The sequence below is a fragment of the Notechis scutatus genome, chromosome 13 (genome assembly GCF_049901735.1).
Source record: "Notechis scutatus isolate UNSWTSFEM ecotype Mainland chromosome 13, rNotScu1.2, whole genome shotgun sequence".
In the NCBI taxonomy this organism is placed as follows: domain Eukaryota; kingdom Metazoa; phylum Chordata; class Lepidosauria; order Squamata; family Elapidae; genus Notechis; species Notechis scutatus.
Window position 1 is genome coordinate 5,782,452 of NC_142021.1, and position 17,374 is coordinate 5,799,825.

Sequence of the window (17,374 nt, forward strand, 5' to 3'; positions counted from 1 at the left end):
GGAAGCTCAGCAGAGGCAGAAATCTAGAGAAGGAAAAGCAGGTCCCGGGACTCCCGGAGTCTCACCCGGTTCTGGGCACGCAGGTTGGAGTGTGTAGGGTCAAGGGAAGGCTCGCGGAGACGCGCGCGGCTTGGGCTCCGCGCCTCCGGCACGCCCCGAAAGACAGTCGCCTCTGTGCTAAGTTTGCCGAACGCGCAAGGTCGGCTTGGCCGCACCTCAGCCTACCGGGTCTCCCAAAGGCTGCGCGCAAACCCCCAAGGCTCTGTCCGGGTTAAGCGCCTCGGGCGACGGGCAAAACCTGCGGCCGCCGTTCCCCTCCCCTCTCCGGTGGGTGACTTCGCTGCGTTCTCCACCCCCCACCCCCACCCTCGGGCAGGGACCTGCACAGGTACCTTCCTGCCGGGAGCCGTACAACTCAAGCCTCGTGCCACATAGGAACGGGCGGGGACGATGGGAGCTGTAGTCTTAGCAACTGGAGAGACGCCGGGAGAGGAACTTCCGTGTGCAGCGAAGGCCTAAAACGGAGCGCCAGAATCCCCCCCAAATAATAATAACAACCTCATGTGCCAAAGTCAGTTGCGGAGCTACGTCTCCGAGTCTACGCTGAGTGTCCGCACCGGAATCTTCAAGGAAGCCTAAGGCTTGCCGGGAAGTGGCCCTAAAAGCTGACCAGAGTCCCTGCGGAGAAAGTGAACCGAAAGCCCACGGGGAAAGGCGGCCGTGAGCTTCTCCCGAGGGGCGCTGCCACTCACCTGGCTCCCCGGGGCCGGCGAGTCCTCCCGGAGCGGCTCACTTCGGAACAATTTCTGCCCCGATCGATTCCGCCTGCCTCCTCCGCTTCCCTCCCACAAAAGAGGCGGCCGCCGCTGCCTTTTCCCCCCCTCCCCTCCCCCCGGGGGGAAAGAAACGGAGGAGGGGGGACGCGCGCGAAGCCGGGGATCCGCTGCGTCGCGCTGTGCCTGGGCTCCGCTGCTCGGGGCCTCCTTTATGCGCTCTGAACCGAACCCAGGGCCAACCGCGGGGGCGCAGCCCAACTCCGAGTCTGCCTGGTCGGGGGAAACCTTTTTATATAGAGGCGCGCCAGTTCCACGCCCCAGGACGAGAGCCCGAGTCACAAACTCCTTCGCCAGGCAAAAAACGCTGGGAGGGATTTGTACCTACTCCAGCCTCCTCCTCCCCCAAAATCACCAGTGCCTGTGGGGACCCGGGCAGAGGCGGCGGCGGCGGCGGCGGCGGCTGGTGCTGCAGCCCACGCCCCACCCCAGGTTGCAAACGCCCTTGGCTCGCTTCCCTGGGAACGAGGCCCCACGAAGACTTCGGAGCGCTGGTTGGACATGGGGAACGCAGCTCCCCGGCCTGCTAGGAATCCACCCCTCGGAAAACAAACAAACGCGGTTTCTCCCCTCGTCTTTTTGGGGGGAGAGGGGGGGAAGGTTCGGAAATGGGTTCGCTTTCTTGCATTTTCAGGTGCTGAGCGCTGCCTGAAAGTCGCGCGCGTCTTTGGGAAGGCGCTTACCCCCCCCCCTCCCCGGCGGCTCCCTGCATTCGGAGGGAGTTACTCCCACGTAAAGTATGTACAGAGACCCCCCCTCCCCCCCCCCGCTGGAAAGTGCAGAAGGAGCTCGTCGGGACTTACTTCTGAGTTAACCGGAGAAAGATCGGGCACCGCGGCGGTGGCCTCGCCCTTTTATCACCGCGCCCGAGAGGATTATAAACCCCGCGTTCCGAATCTGAAACGGGGAGGGTGGGAAAAGAGACGTCGGGGGAGTCAGGGAATCTGCCCCGCCGGTGCTCCAACATCGCACTCGCCGCGACAATTCTGTCTTTTAAACACCCCCCCCCACACACACACAACCCACAACCGTCTCTTTCTCAAGCCCCGTTTGGGAGACCTTTCCTCGGATTTTTAAAAAGTACACACAAGCCGTCCCTTGCAGTGAATCTCCAGCTCCAAAGCGGGATAAAATGCAGGGGGGGCTTTTCTGATCTGCATCCTTTTGGAAGCGAGGCTAGCTAAAACACACACCCGTGGGTGCAACAAGTTAGTCGGGTAGAACAGACTGAGAAAGAGAAGGGCGGAGGGATAGGGTGACGAGACCCATTTCTTTTATGGAATTGCGCCACGTTCTACCTACATCCTCCCGGGAAGGTGTATTGTGCTTTAAATTTAAACCCTAGTAGTACAATGCAGTTCCACCCTCCCCTCTAGCAGAGCTGCCAGAAATGACAGAGGTGGGGAAGGGAAGACATAATTCTCCTGCTGATGGCATTTACACATACACAACACACGTGGGAGGGGGGGAGAGAAAGAGAGAGGAAGAAAAAGAGGAAGAGAGGAAGAGGAAGAGAGAAAATGAAAGAGAGGGTTAAAGAGTGAGAGAAAAGGAAAAAAAGAGGAAGAGAGGGAAGGAGAGAGAGAGAGGAAAAGAGAGGGATAAAGAAAGAGGGGGGAGAGGGAGGGGGGAGAGAGAAAGAGAGATAGAGGAAGAAAGAAAGAGGGAGAGAAAATGAGAGGGAAAAGGAAAGGGAGAAGTAAAGAGTGAGAGAAAGGGGATGAGAGAGAGAAAGAGAGAGATGGAGAGAGAGAGAGAGATAATTTTTGTATTTTGCTCTCAAGCCCTTTAAAATACTTGTTATTATTGTCCAGTTACCTCAAGGTGTAAAAATGGAAGAGGAAAGGGAAAAAATGCACCCATGGAAACCAGTGTAAACTAAAAACAGGAAAATAAATCTATGAAAACTGAGCTAATTGGCAAGCACAGTATGCCTTTCCTTTTACAGTTAAGCACAATAGTGTGAATAGATTCCAATTGTTTCCACTTAATGTCCACATTGTCTTTTCAGGGGTTCAAAATGCTGTGTTCGAGGACAGAAGAAGAACCAAAGGGGCCCTAACCCAGCATTCAGTTCTCACAGTAACTAACCAGATGAGGACCAAGAAAGGCCAGAAAGAAAAAAGCCAGTCTGGTCAAGTGCTAAGGCACTAGGCTAGAAGCCAGGAGACTGGGAGTTCCAGTTCTTCCTTTGGCATGAAAGCCAGCTGGGTGATTTAGGGCCAAACACCAGGAGACTGTGAATTCTAGTCCTGATTTAAGTGTGAAAATCATCTGGGTGACTTTGGGCAAATCACCAGGAGACTGGGAGTTCTAGTCCCACCTTAGGCATGAAAGCTAGCTGGGTGACTTTTAGCCAGCCACACTGTCTCATCCCAGCCTACCTCACAGAGTTGCTGTTACGGGAAAAATAGGAAGGAGTATTGGGTATGTTTACTGCCTTGGGTTATCTATAGAAATAATAAAGTTAGGAAATAAACAAAAATAGAAATTATATTCCTGCATAGAAAGTAATATGGAGGGATAGATCACTGCACAGACTCCATTGATAAGACTGTGAATGGTTCCAAATGTAAAGGATCATCTCCAATATTTATTAAATCTTTGCTAAGTAAATAAAAAGGTAAAGGCAGAGGTGGTATTCAGCAGGTTTTAACCAGTTCTGGGGAACCAGTAGCGGAAATGTTGAGTAGTTTGGAGAACTGGTCAATCCCACCTCTGACTGGCCCCGCCCCCTCTATTCTCCGCCTCCCATTGAGCCCCAGCTGATCGGCTGGGTCTCCTTTGGTTGCCCTGCACAGGAGAACGGAGTTGGAAAGCAGGTTAGTGGGGTGGGGAGGGAATGGGGATTTTGTAGTAACCTTCCCCCTGGAGTGAGGTGGGAGATTTTACAGTATCCTTCCCCTGCCATGCCCACAAAGCCATGCCCACAGAACAGGTAGTTTTTTGAATCCCACCACTGGGTCAAGGGAACATAGATAGTATTTCTTCCTCCTATTTTCCACCCACACAACCCTGTCAGGTAGGCTGGCTGGAGAGTGGCCCCAAATCAGCCAGGGGCCCTTCTACATCCCAAGGAGATTTCTCAGTGCCAATTCAGCATCTTAATCATCACCCCATGATATGTAAAACCGGGGCCTCCCCAGGTTGTTATGAAAGGTATTTATTTATAACTTATTAGCTTATGACATTTCTAGGTTGCGCTAATTTGTTACATCCCTGAGCAGCCTACAAAACACACCATAAAAATACAATAAAGGCATTTTAAAAAAAAATCACACCGTCAGAAGTTCAGAACAAAACAACCATCCAAGCTGAAGCTCCATCAGGATTCTGGCAGTTCCCCCAATTAAATCGTGAGTCTCGAGCCAAACTTCGAAAACTTCAAAAGGATTTATTGGGAGTTAACATGTCCGGCACTGCCTGAGAGTAGCCAACTCTGAGACACATCATTCATTGTCACCCTTGACCCTGGTTTTCCCCCCACCCCCTGGGTGTATCATAATTCATATTCTCCAATGGGACACATCCATAGCCCAGAGGCATCAATCATGCTCTCCAGTTAGAATGTTGCTTGGCAGAAACTTGGGTCACCTATCTTTGAAAACATTTATGGAATGCACTTTCAGTTTGCAGGCTGCTGCACTGCTCCCCTTTCCCTTTCTGTTGGCAACTCTAAAAAGACCATAGAAATATTTTGAGTTGACACCATCACCCCTTTGAACCAACCAGTGGATCGAGTTGGTTCGACCAGGTTTTAAGGACAAGCAGAACTGAACTCCAAACAAAACTTGGCTGGCAATGTATGTCCTGTATGTGCACCATGTACAAAAGTATAGGAACGGGTGTGCCCTGCCAAAGCATAATTGCAAACGATAAAACTCTTATTTTTTTTAAATTAAAATAAGCTAGAAGAATGAGATTGTGGCCATTGAAATTCAGAGCACCAAAGCTTTTTTCTGCCCTTTCCCCAAAGTCAGTTTTCCTGCAGTGTGAAAATAAAAGAAAGCAGAGTCAAAAGTGAGAGCAGCAAGTTGATGAGAGTCTAGTGGTTAAGGAGCCAGGCTGGAAACTGGGAGATGGTGAGTTCTAGTTCTGCCTTAGCCATGAAAGCCAGCTGGGTGACTTTGAGCCAGTCCCACTCTCTCTCTCAGGCCAATTCACCTCACAGGGTTGTTGTCGTCGGGGAAATTGGAGGAGGAAGAGGTGTGTTGGATATATTCACTGCCTTATTTGTAAAAATAATAGAGGCAGCATGCAAATAAAGAAATAAAATAAAAATCATGGAGACACCCTGTTTTATACTGGGCTACTTAATCCACTTGTGGATGTAATTCACCACACTGCAATAACAGCAATAGCCTTTAGTACTTTACAGTGCACTCTAAGCAGGTTACAGAGTCAGCCTCTTGCTCCCAACAATGTGGGTTCTCATTTTACCCACCTCGGAAGGACGGAAGGCTGAGTCAATCTTGAGCCTGGTGGGATTCAAACTGCCAAATTGCAGTCAGCCGGCAGTCAGCCTGCAATACTGCCCTCTAACCACTGCGCCACCACGTCTCAATGAGCTACAGTATTCTGTAGTTGATTTACTTCAGCGTAGAGCAGTGAATGAACCTTGGAAGCCTCATCTCTAAATAATGAATGGATTCGACTGGGTGACAGCCTATTGTGGTTTGCTCAGTAAACAATGGTCAGACATGATCTGTAAATTGTACCAAACTACTTGCAAAAGGAACGGTTAAGTGTGAGAAATCAGGGATCCCAGGCAGTTCAAATGGATGTAAAGGTTCATTGTAAGCTTAAGATCTCTATAAGAATCTGAGCTACTAACGGTTAAAGCAAATAGGTGGTAGGTGGAGCTCAAGATGGGCTGGACTTAAATCTCTTGTGGGCACAAAGAGATTTGAGACTGATGACATGTTTGACTCTTCTTTTGGGCTCAGTCTGGTCATCTGCTACAAGAATGGGAATCTAGCCATCCTGGAACAGTTTTGATCCTTCTTCTCAAAAAGGTCCAGCTCCTATCATTCTAGATCAGGCATGTCCAATCCTCAGCCCATGGACCACATGTGGACCTGCCCAGCTAATAATGAGGCCCCACAAGATATAATTATATATATATACATACACACAGAAGCCTGATGATGGCAGATGAGATTCTGCCGAAACGTTGCTACAACTTTAAAAGCACAACTACAATGACGTGGGAAAATACCCGAACAAAGCTGAATGCCATACATGTAAGTACCCGCGAAAACTTAAGAAAACACACACACACACACGCACGCACATATATGTATGTATGTATGTATGTATGTATGTATGCATGTATGTATGTATGTATGTATGTATGTATAAACTATATTATATATATTTTACTTGGGCCCAAGACAATTCCTCTTCACTCAAGCCAAAAGGTTGGACCCCCATGTTCCAGATGAATACGGGGAGATAGAACTCACTTTGCCCCGTTAAGGAGAAAAGGGGGGGGCGCTCATTTTCAGTCGTGCCTGCAATTTTAATCTTTGTCTCTCCTGCCCCTCCCCGTTTCTCCCCTACCTTCTTCAAAGTACAGTGAGAACTCAGGTTGAACATTGTTGCTCCATGTAATTGCTCCTCATATCCATGGCAACAATTGCATGAGTGTGCATTTGGGCGCACACACTCACACTCATTCATGCACAGGGAGAGAGAGAGAGAGAGAGAGAGAGAGAGAGAGAAAGAGAGACCTTTTGTTTGTGATCAAGAGTTCTTCACCTGATCAAAACAAGGGAAACTGAGAAAGAAGAGGTGAAGTGGAGGGGAGATTTAAGAGATTCTTAGCATTTGCAAACTCAAAGGGTCTCCTTCAACCAAAGGTTGCTTCAAAATCCAACAGAGAGTGATATTGAGCAGATTCTGACCTGTTCGGGAAGACCAGTAGTGGAAAGTTGGAGTAGTTCGGAGAACCGGCCAATCCCACCTCTGACTGGCCCCGCCAACCCCATCTCTTCTCTGCCTCCCATTGAGTCCCAGCTGATTGGCTGGGTCTCCTTTGGTTGACCTGCACAGGAGAACGGAGCTGGAAAGCAGGTTAGTGGGGTGGGGAGGGAATGGGGATTTTGCAGTATCCTTCCCCTGCCACGCCCACCAAGCCACGCCCACCAAGCCACGCCCACAGAACCGGTAGTAAAAAAAAATGAATCCCACCACTGGTTAAGAACTACCTGTATTTTCTTGCCAATTCCAGACTAACACAGGGATGAAGACAGAGAAGCTTCTGAGCATGTACATGAAGCACCTTTTTTTTTTTTTTTGGACAAGAAACATGGAAAAGGACCCAGGGGGGAAAGTGGGAGGGTTAGGGCAAGATGTTGTTTTAATTTAAGGAGAATGTTGATTGATTGAGCCTGTGCTTTCAGTCAGTTTATTTATTTATTTTATTTATTTCATTTTGTCAAGCGATTATTAGATAACAGGTATAAGTATAAGCATGGTTATGAATACATGAAATGGATACGAATTAGAAAAAAAAGAAACAACAGGACAGCGACGGTAGGCACGTTGGTTTGCTTATGCACGTCCCCTATGATTCTATATTATTATATTATTATATTTTATATTATATTATATTATATTATATTATATTATATTATATTATATTATATTATATTATATTATATTATATTTATTATATTATATTTTATATTATTATATTATATTATTATATTATATTATATTATATTATATTATATTATATTATATTATATTATATTTATTATATTATATTATATTATATTTATTATATTATATTTATTATATTTATTATATTATATTATATTTATTATATTATTATATTATATTATATTATATTATATTATATTATATTATATTATATTATATTATATTATATTATATTATATTATATTATATTATATTATATTATATTATATTATATTATTATATTATAATTATTATATTATATTATATTACTCTAGCAGCCACATAGGTTCTTCTCCCTGGTGATGTGTCTCGAACCTGGTCTTGTAAGAAGGAGAATTAATTAACATTAACTAGACTTTTGACAACGCACAGGAATTAATTGAGAATATGAATATTGGAACAGATGTTGTTTATGTATTGCTTTGTTTGATTTGTATTCTAGCTTTCATGCAGGAGTTTGGGGCAACGCGACACTCCAATGTCAATTGGTCTAGTAGTCACCTACTATTGACTAAAGTTACTCCAGGTCTTACTACTTCTAGTCCAACCCTTTCACCACAATGCCCCTGCCTTTCCTGGAATCCCCCAACATTTTACCTGGATGATACAAGATTTCCAACATTAGCGTCTCCTTTTTGGCACAGTTCTCTCAAATCTGAGTTCTACCACATCCACGGATTAATTGTTCTCCCTGTCGGGAAATTTCTCTTGAGTTCTAGGTTGGATCTCTCTTTAACGATCTTCTATCTGTAGGAGAAGAACAGACTGAGCCCAAGGGAGGGGTCAGACGCTTCATTGGTCTCGAGTCCCTTGATGCCTACAAGAGATCAAAGCGCAGCCCGTTTTGAATTCCATGGACTCTTGTCTGCTGTCAACTTGCTTTGGCCATTTGTAGTTCAGAATAATGTACAGTGTTGGCATGCAGTAAACCTATTCATTTGAACAGCCTGGACTCCTGCTTTCTTGGGTTTGATACCCTCCGTTAGTTCTTGCCTTGCCTTCTGGTGCTTTGGATAATAGGTTGACCTCTTCTTCTCTGGGAGGGCCCCTCAAATATCGGAAAACTGCTATCACGTCACCCCTAACTCTCTGTTAGACTAGACATATCCAGTTCCTGCAACTCTTCCTCAGATGCTTCATTCTCCAGCCCGCTAATCATCTTTGTTGCTCTTCTCTGCACTGCCTATTTATCTATTTGTCTGTTTAAGACAAGGGACACAGCTGTTGGTGATGTTTTGCTCAAAGCCCACCCTTTTCTATAGGACATGTCTGCCTGAGCCAGGAGTGGTGCAGTGGCCTGGAGGTGGCGCTCTCGCCCCACAATCAGGAGGCTGTGAGTTTGATCCTAGGGAGAGGCAGGTTTTTCCCTCTCTGGGCACAATGAGAATAGATCTGCTGAACAAGACTCTGCATTGGCAACTGGAAGGGCATCCGGCCATTAAAACACTCCGCTCCATTCAGTTGCCCAGATTCCAACCCCGCAAGGGATTATGGGGTCATTAAAAGATGATGATGTCTGTCTGAGCCAGTTCTCAGTGGTAAGTTGCAGCTGTCCCACTGGATGCTCCCTACCTACTATGTGGGTTCCTTTTTTCCATAGAAAATATTTTTTTAGTCCAAGTTTGTTTCAATAAAGAGAAGATCTGGTCTGCTCTCTTTTTCAAAGCATGTGGAAAGATATCCCCAGCAATATGCTAACAATAAGCCCAATTAGTGGCCCGGCTGAGGATCCCAGGGGACGCAGAAGAGAGAACCAAAGGATTGTGGGTCCTAAATTTCTTCGGTGAATCTCAAGTCCTACTTGATTTAAAGCTGTGGGTTTCACCAGCTGTTGTGGGGAACCTCTCAAAATTGTGTTTTGGCTTCTCTTTCAATAATTCATTCTTGCTTCCTTTCTGTTTTCTAGTATTGGCTGTTAACGGTGAGACTGTTCACGGTGGCAGCTATTTTATTAATACTTTCTAGGTCCTGAATTTCAGGATTTCAATTTGTTTTACACAAGGTTTTGCAATTCTTTATTTTCGTTCGCAGATCTTGTTTTGCTCCAGCTTGTTTCTTCACATGATATGCTTGGCTCCTCTTTCTTTGGCCTACTTTTTCTTTTGCATTGTATTTCCATCGTTCCAAAGTATTGGAAGGGTTGGATGACTTGAATCAATAACTTTTTACAGTTTGAATTTTGCTTTCCTGCGTCTTTCCACAGCCCCTTTCTTTGTGTTTATACACTAAGGAATAAAGAAGAGTCTACTAACATCTTTTCTAACTAGTCAATAATAATTAAAAAAAGGCACAGATTTTCACGAGCTACAGCTCACTTTATCAGATGGATGGAATGGCTAAACTGATGTAGGATTTAAATTGGAGTGAGTCAGGGGAAAGAACAGATTAAATGAGCCAATTAAGAACTGCAATATGTTGAAAATCCATGGTGTTTGTTGAAAGCATCAGAGAATGCCTTAAACCTTTTGATGTAAGTTCAGTAATAATAATAAGTCTATGTTTTGGTCCATGTTTTGTGTTCTGAAATTTACTTAGACCACGTTTTGAGTCTTGATGTCAAATTTGCACCCTATTTTTGTGCAAGGACATTGCTGTCAGATGGTGGCACACATCCCATTAGGGACAGAGTGTGTGAAGGTGCTTCTAATCTTGTGTGGAAAGTTGTTGAGGCCTGGGGTGGTACTGCTGGTGTAAATTGGGGGCATCTGGTTCTCATTTTTAGCGTTGTTTCTTTATGTGAGAGCCCGCTGCAGGTCAAGTAGTGGTCTGAATGCCAAGTGTGGGCCTGTCAATCAGGTCTTAAGAAAGTGCAATGACATTGTCCAGTATAGGCTCAAACTTATAAATAATGCGTGCGAGTGGTTTGAACTGTGAGCTGTAGGTGATAACCAGTGGTGACTTTTGTTTCTGTGCTCTGTCTTTCAAGAGGTCCTTCCTGGGAATTAACGTAGCTGCACAGATTGCTAGATCTGGGAATTGATCTGGCTTTAGAACAAAGGGATGTGAGAGGGGAAAGTTACACCAAAGAGTGAATTTGGTTTCTGTACTGGAAAGAGCGGAGAGGTGAAAAGAAGCGAGAACCGATTAAGCAATCCTAGAAGAATTGCCAGCAGGTTTGGTATTCTGATCCAGACTGGGACATTGGAATGTTTTATATCACACTTAGCTAATGAAAATCTCATTAGTTCCCCCACCTCACCCTCTCATTTTGATAGAGAAAAGAACTAATTCAATAGAGAGGCGTCTAATAACCAGCAACAGACCCGCCTGCAAGATTGGAAATATTTTCCTGACAAGCACAGAGGGGGCATATTTGGAGATAGAAAGCAGGTGGTCGGGGGGGGAATCAGTCCAACCTAGCAAGAAAAGATGCACCACATGCATCGGAATACCAAAAATGGCTTCCTCTGACAAACCTGCACTTACAGGCACTCATAGTACATGGAACCAGTTTGGCCTACTGGTTAAGCCTCCAGGTTAGAAATCGGGAGACTGTGAGTTCTAGTCCCACCTTAGATTTTAAAGGCAGTTGGTTGACTTTGGGCCAATCACCAGGAGACTGTGAATTCTAGTCCTGCCTTAGATTTGAAAGCCAACTGGTGACTTTGGGCCAATCACCAGGAGACTGTGAATTCTAGTCCTGCCTTAGATTTGAAAGCCAACTGGTGACTTTGGGCCAATCACCAGGAGACTGTGAATTCTAGTCCTGCCTTAGATTTGAAAGCCAACTGGTGACTTTGGGCCAATCACCAGGAGACTGTGAATTCTAGTCCTGCCTTAGATTTGAAAGCCAACTGGTGACTTTGGGCCAATCACCAGGAGACTGTGAATTCTAGTCCTGCCTTAGATTTGAAAGCCAACTGGTGACTTTGGGCCAATCACCAGGAGACTGTGAATTCTAGTCCTGCCTTAGACATGAAAGCTGGCTGGGAGACATTGGGCCAGTACCCCTCACCTCAGCTCAACCCACCTCACAGTGTGGTTGCTTGAAGAAAATAGGAGGAGGAAGGTGTATTGGCTACATCTGTGGGTTATTTGTAAAGATAATAAAGGCAGGACACAAGCAAACAAACAAGGTGTAGTCTGAACATTTGGGGGAAACAGTTGTGAGTCCTCTACACTATTTTAGTTTACTGAGGTTACTGAAGAACATGGAAAACACAGACAGCTAATTTTTGTGAATTTATCTCATTACTTTTTCAAGATAACGGCTGTTAACACACCTTGTGGCAGACAATTCCATAAAATGAATGAAGTACTTTAAAAAAAAAGGAAAGAAAGAAATCTAATTAGCAGGTGCTGTTTTTATTAACAATGTTCTCAAGTGGCTTGGACTTTTAAGTGTGCACAAGAGGTTCATAGCTTTCTCAAATGGTTTCTGTGTAATTGCACGTAAGTCTATGCGTGCAAAAGATTTATCTAGCAAGCTCAGAATGTGGAGATAGCCACTAAATTAGACAGATGCATGAAAAATTTAATAAATAACCATGGAGGATAAACCTACTGATGGCTCTGTGTCAAGGTCAAAGATGACATTCTTTTGAATTTGTAATAGGTTAATCCAATCCCCACCTTTTAGCCCGAGGTCGGTTTCTGCGCACTCGTGCTATCAAGGTCGCAAGAGGGAGGTTTCCAAGGTAATTTAAAACAGACATACATGCAAAGATATTCTGCCTTCAAATCCAGCATCTGAACTTCAAAGAAATAGCTAGCTGATCAAAATGGAGGAAAAATGAATGTTGGATAGTTCTAGGAAGCGGGAGGCAGTGAGTTCTAATCCTGATTTAGTCATGAGAATGGGATGGGTGACTTTAGGCCAGTCCTCCAGAGATGGTGGGAGCTTCATCCCTGGAAGCTTTCAAGAAGAGACTGGACTGCCATCTGTCAGCGATGGTGTAGGGCAGGGGTCTCCAACCTTGGCCAGTTTAAGACTTGAGGAATTCTGGGAGTTGAAGTCCACAAGTCTTAAAATGGCCAAGATTGGAGACCCCTGGTGTAGGATTTCCTGTCTGGGCGAGGGGGTTGGACTAGATGACCTACAAGGTCCCTTACAACTTTGTTAATCTCTCTCTCTCTCTCTCTCCCTCCCTCCCTCTCTCTCCCCCACCTCTCTCTCTGAGTTCTAATCCTACTTTAGGCATGAGAGCCAGCGGAACTGAAGCTGAAGGCTGGGCAGGGCAGAGCATCATGTTTACCCCCCTACTCAAAGGATTTCAGAGCCTGTTGGTGTGCAAATGTAGCAATTGGAGAAAAATACAGGTAGTCCTTGACTTACGACAGTTCATTTAGTGGCCGTTCAAAGTTGCAACGGCACTGAAAAAAGTGACTTATGACTGTTTTTCAAAGTTATGACCTTTGAAGCATCCCCATTGTCAGTATATAAGAAATTATGAGCTGGGATAGCCATAACAACAAGTCAGCCAATGGGAACTGTTTGGTGACTAAGAAACGGCACCTGTTGTGAGCCATGTCAGATGGCTCAAAGCCTGGGCATGATTTAGAGTAACTGGGCTGTATATATAAGAGTTGGTGTGCTTCTGTGCTATATATATTGTTTCTGTGCCCGTGTCCTTGCTATCACATTGCTAGAGCTGCATGGGTATTGTATACATGCATCATGTTTTATATTATTGTATATAAACAAGTTTCTTCCATAAATGAATCCTGCTGAATTATTTACTTGTGTGGCTGGTTGGATTGCTAAAAACTCTGACACCCATGATCATGTGATCAAAATTCAGATGCTTGGCAACTGGTTCATACTTATGACCGTTGTTGTGTCCCAAAGTCATGTGATCCTCTTCTGTGACCTTCTGACAAGACAAGCCAAGCCAATAATAGGGAAGCCAGATTCACTTCTACAACCAGGTTACGAGCTTATCCACTGCAGTGATTCACTTAAAAACTGTGGCAGGAAAGATCGTAATAATGGGCAAGACTCACTTAACAAAGGTCTTGCTTAGCAACAGAAATTTGGGAGTCCATTATTGTTGTAAGTAGAGGATTACCTGTGCCACATTTTTTCCCCCAGGACTGTGCAAATGCTCCATGAGCACCAGAAAAAGCGGAAGCTCCTTTAAATGTATTTATTGGGGAGGAATGAGGTTTGTGCTGCTGTTCATTTCCAAGTCTCATTTTTGGAGATCAAAATGGCCCTAATTTCTGGTTACTTTGCTCGCGGTTGGTCCAGGCAAGCCACCAGGCTGCCGAAAGAGGAACACGGTGACATAATTACACAACTGCGGCAATTATGAGTTTGACCCCTGACCTCTGATACAAGTACATAATTGTGACATTTGCATGACTCCATTGTCAAGTGCACTTCATAATTTGCATCCTTTGTTTTGCTGATGTCCCTAGATGGGCCAGTGTGGAAGAAGATGTAGAGATTATAACCGATAAATAAAATAGACCCGTGGACTTCCCTCTGATTACAAACGTGTTTAAACAGAAGAATCCTTTCATTTGGAGCAATATTATTATTATTATTATTATTATTATTATTATTATTATTATTATTATTATTATTGTTGTTGTTGTTGTTGTTAATTGGTTACTGAGATTCACAGCCTTTGGGGCTGGTTGATAGCTCAACTGCTCGAGTCCTAACCAAGGACCCTAACTGTTAAGATAGGTAATAACTGTTAAACTGATATTTTATTATTATTATTATTATTATTATTATTATTATTATTATTATTATTATTATTATTATTATTATTATTTAGTGTATGATGAGGACATGACGGAAGAGAAGTAAACGTATATATACACAGTCCACGTAATTATAAGTAAAATGTCATGCCCCCATCAGAGTCTGAATCCGAGGAGGAAGACAAACAGCTGACAGGGAGTGGGAGTGTGTCTCTGTTGGCTGTGGAGGAAACTGGGGAAGGGCAAAGTCCATCTGGGCAGAGCAGGGAAGAGGTAGAACAAGGGAGAGGGAGTTCAGAGGAAGACCCAGCCCCACCTCCTCTTCATCCTAGGGCATGCAGGGAGGAACGGAGAAGCGAGCAACGTGGGTTGTGTGGCTTATGAGGGAGGAAAGGGCCCTGATTCCCTTCATTAGCCACAGCTGGGAAGGGAGTTTAAAAGAGAGGCATGCCAACTGGCCAATACCACCTCTGACTGGCCCCACCAACTCCATCTCTTCTCTGCCTCCCATGGAGTCCCAGATGATCGGCTGGGTCTTCTTTGGTTGCCCTGCCCAGAAGAACGGAGCTGGAAAGCAGGTTAGTGGGGTGGGGAGGGATTTTGCAGTAGCCTTCCCCTGCCACGCCCACCAAGCCATGCCCAACAGTAGTAAAAAAATTTGAATCCCACCACTGCAACTAGGCGATGCGCTAGTGAAGCTGTAAATAAATGCAGTAGCAAAGACGGTGTCTTTCCTTACAGTTAAAGAAAGTGAAAGTTTAATACAATATCAATAAAACCAGAACACAAACGAAACTGGCTCTGAGCCCCCAATCCTTCCCATGATGTTTAAAGTCTAAGCCAATCTCAAATTGAAATCAGTGATGCGCTAATCTTCCTTTTTTTTTTTTTTCATGATTTCTCCCACAGAGACAGATTCATTTCCCCTTCCCTCTTGGAAGAGAGACCTATAAAGAGGCTTTTAAGGAAGCTAATTAGTGAACCGGTTAATCAAAAAGGCCCCGGGAGCTATATATCAAAAGCCCCGAGATGCTGAAAATTAGGGCAGCTTAGGCCAGCCAGGACACCGTCCGTTTTGAAGAAATGTGGCGACAGGGGAGACGAGAAAGGACTCCGGGGGCTTTTATCTGATCGCTGACTCTTTAACCAGAGGCATCCGTCTGGTCTTCCTAGGGACGTGTGGGGAATATAGCAGGGGATTGTAAGAATTCGACAGAAGTTGCAGGCGCTGCTGTTCTTTAGGAAACACACCATGGAGGAATGGAACCTGTTTTCTTGAATTCTCTACGTCCGGAATTCTCCAAGGTAAGGCTTGGATTTGCATACTATTCAAAGTATAGTAACTTCTTTCTAAAGAAGATTCTCACTCTGCGTTACAGCATGGCTGGCCCCATCTATTCCAAGGACACCCAAGGCAATTTGTTGGCACTGATGATATTACCTAGTTGGGTAATGAAAGGTCTGAAAGAAAACTACCAAGCTCAGAGAGCATCAAGGACCCCACAGTCCTCCTCCTCCTCCACAAACCCCACTTTCTCTAGCACTAATAATGTCACCTAGTTAGATTATGAAACGTTTGCAAGAAAAGAACCAAGCTCAAAGAAATCAAGGACCCCACGTTCCTCCTCCTCCTCCTCCTCCTCCTCCTCCTCCTCCTCCTCCTCCCCTCTGCAAACCCCACTCCCTTCTAGCACTGATGATGTTACCTAGTTTGGGTAATGAAACGTCTGCAAGAAAACCACCCAGCTCAGAGAGCACCAAAGTCCCCGCAGTTCCACCCTCAGCTACAAATATTCTTTTCTGTCCGTGACATAGAGGACTTGAGAGTAAGGCACTTATACCGATTGCAACTGGTGTTTGCTACAGCACTGCATTTTAGTCCCCCCAAGAAAGACCTTTTCCAAACTACTACAAGGAAGGCAAAGCAGCAATGGAAAGGTGGCACATTGTTTCTGACGTATCTATGCCAACCGACGGTTTTGTGTTCTCCTGACGCTTTTCTGAAAATGATCGTTGTTGATTGAACTAACAAGGAGGGGCTCTGCTATATATAGACTGCAGTACGAGGAAAGAAAAACTCTCCCTTCTCCACAGTTCTCTGATCTTTCAGGAAGGTTACTCTTTGTCGAAGGAGAGAGAAAGGAATTTAGGTGGGCGGGGCATTTGTTCTTATTTTCCTGCCAGCCTCCATTCATAAATTCACAGCATGGGGTTTCCAGGCGTTGAACTCCCATCCTGAGCAAAGATTTCCCCAAGCCTTTCTGAAAAACCAGAGTAGCTTCTCATAAAAGCTCTCTGATCCCGTCTGGATCAAGCCAAGCTCACTGAGATACCTATCCCCTAAAAGAAAGAAAAAAATAAGTTTGACTTCAAAAGCAGATCGTTCAAGGATGTACGTGTGATGGACATTTTTATAGTCACCTTCTTGAATTTTCTTGTCAATCAGCAATAAATGAGAAAGCCAGGTGGATCCAATGATTACAGGTTTATTGCGTGCTAACCCTCTCTACAAGATTCTGAACTACAAGCGTTCAAAGTAAATGGGCCATAGAAAAGAGTCAACAGAATTTACAGTGGGCTGGACTTAGTTCCCTTGTAGGCGTGGAGGGACTCAAGACTGATGACACATTTGACCCCTCCTTCAGCTTGCTCATCTCTTACAGTTCCTTTACAACTCTTCCTATCCCATTTTTCCTCCAATCAAGAAAAGCCAATTGTTGGTAGTCCTCAACAACCTTTCACTTAGTGTCTGTCTGAAGGGGACTGGAGGCTAAAACATATGAAGGACAGTTGAAGGAACTGGGTTTGTCTTGTCTAATGAAAAGAAGGACTAGGGGAGACATGATAGCATTTTCCAATATCTCAGGAGCCGCCCCAAAGAAGAGGGAGTCAAGCTATTCTCCAAAGCACCAGAAGGTGGGATGGGAAGCAATGGGTGGAAACTAATCAAGGAGAGAAGCAGCCTAAAACTAAGGAGAAATTTCCTCCAGAACAATTAACCAGTGGAACAACTTGCCTCCAGAAGTTGTGAATGCTCCAACACTGGAAGTTTTAAGAAGAGATTTGATTTGTATGAAGTGGTCTAGAATTTCCTGCCTAAGCAGGGGGTTGGACTAGAAGACCTCCAAGGTCCCTTCCAACTCTGTTATTCTATTCTATTCTAAGTTACAACAGCACTGGAA

At 44.9% G+C, this 17,374-nt stretch overlaps 2 protein-coding genes across 4 annotated transcripts in view; one reads left to right on the forward strand and one right to left on the reverse strand.

Annotated features, from left to right (window-relative positions):
* The window catches only part of NOS1 (nitric oxide synthase 1), a 107,768-nt gene extending 106,664 nt beyond the window's left edge, over window positions 1–1,104 (reverse strand). For all 3 annotated transcript variants that reach the window (XM_087942811.1, XM_087942812.1, XM_087942813.1), the window contains exon 1: window positions 753–1,104. The gene's annotated coding sequence lies outside the window, so the exon portion shown is untranslated. The remainder of the gene's footprint in view (window positions 1–752) is intronic.
* The window catches only part of RFC5 (replication factor C subunit 5), a 352,752-nt gene that overhangs the window by 102,651 nt on the left and 232,727 nt on the right, over window positions 1–17,374 (forward strand). The gene's annotated exons all lie outside the window — the stretch shown is intronic.